The following is a 1,197-nucleotide window of genomic DNA, read 5'->3' on the forward strand; positions in this document are numbered from 1 at the left end:
TTTTTTAAATTTTTCTTTCTAATTGTACCAAATTTTTTTCATATATATTAAGCCAAAATATTAGATGCATATAAGTTTAGATATAATTTTACCAACTATATCTATATACCTATCTATATGTATATTGAAGAAGTATGTAAAAATCTTAGTAGAATGGGACTATTCATCATCATAAATTTCCTTCTCAGTTAGTTTATGAATTTAATGTAAAATGGTACACGTTTAGTGATCACAAGAGTAGCGTGCATATGAGGATGCTGTTGCTTTTGGTACTTGTTTTTGTTTCATTATTTTTGTTAAGTCCAGAGTAGATCATATTTCAAAAATTAAGGACTATTTACCAGATCAATTTCTATAAATAAATAGAAAAAATTAAGCACAGGAATAAAAATATTGGGTTTAGAAATTACTAGTACCAACATATCCATTGTAAGTGAAGATAAAAGGAAAAAGTATGTGCTAATCCAGCTATTATCAGTTCATTTTTCAAAGTAAAGATGATTTCTCTGTATTTTATTTGTGAAGTATAAAGTGAGGATATAAACTTTGAATTAGAAGGGAGAAGGGTAGCAAGTTGAAGAACAGTAAAGAGAGTGATGATAGAAAAGGAAAAAGCATTGTCTTGGTTCATTTAATATTTAGTCAGATTAGAAACCATAAAATTGTGACCAATATCACTCAACAAATTTTCTTATTTTCTCGATAGTGTCCAACTTTTCAGTTATAGATTTATTGTAAGAAAAAATTTTCCAGGGAGGCAAGGAAGCAGAGGCAATTTACAAAAGAATATTTGGAATTAAGAACTGGAAATCTTTGAATAGATGCCCAGTAATGGGATTGCTGGATCAAGTGGTAATTCTACCTGTAGCTCTTTGAGGCATCTCCATATTACTTTCCACAGAGGTTGCACTAGCTTGCAGTCCCACCAGCAGTGTATGAGTGTTTCTATCTCTCTGCATCCATGCCACCATTTACTGTTTTTGAACTTTTTGATAAAGGCCTTTCTCACTGGAGAGAAGTGATATCTCATTGTGGTTTTGATTTGCATTTCCCTGATGATCAGAGATGTTGAACATTTTTTCATATGTTTGTTGGCCATTAGTCTATCTTCTTTTGAAAAGTTTCTGTTCATGTCCTTTGCCCCCTTTTTAACAGGGTTGTTTGATTTTTTCTTGTTGATTTTCCTGAGTTCTATAT

This window comes from Propithecus coquereli, unplaced genomic scaffold, assembly GCF_000956105.1.
Source record: "Propithecus coquereli isolate 6110/MARCELLA unplaced genomic scaffold, Pcoq_1.0 Scaffold394, whole genome shotgun sequence".
In the NCBI taxonomy this organism is placed as follows: Eukaryota; Metazoa; Chordata; class Mammalia; order Primates; family Indriidae; genus Propithecus; species Propithecus coquereli.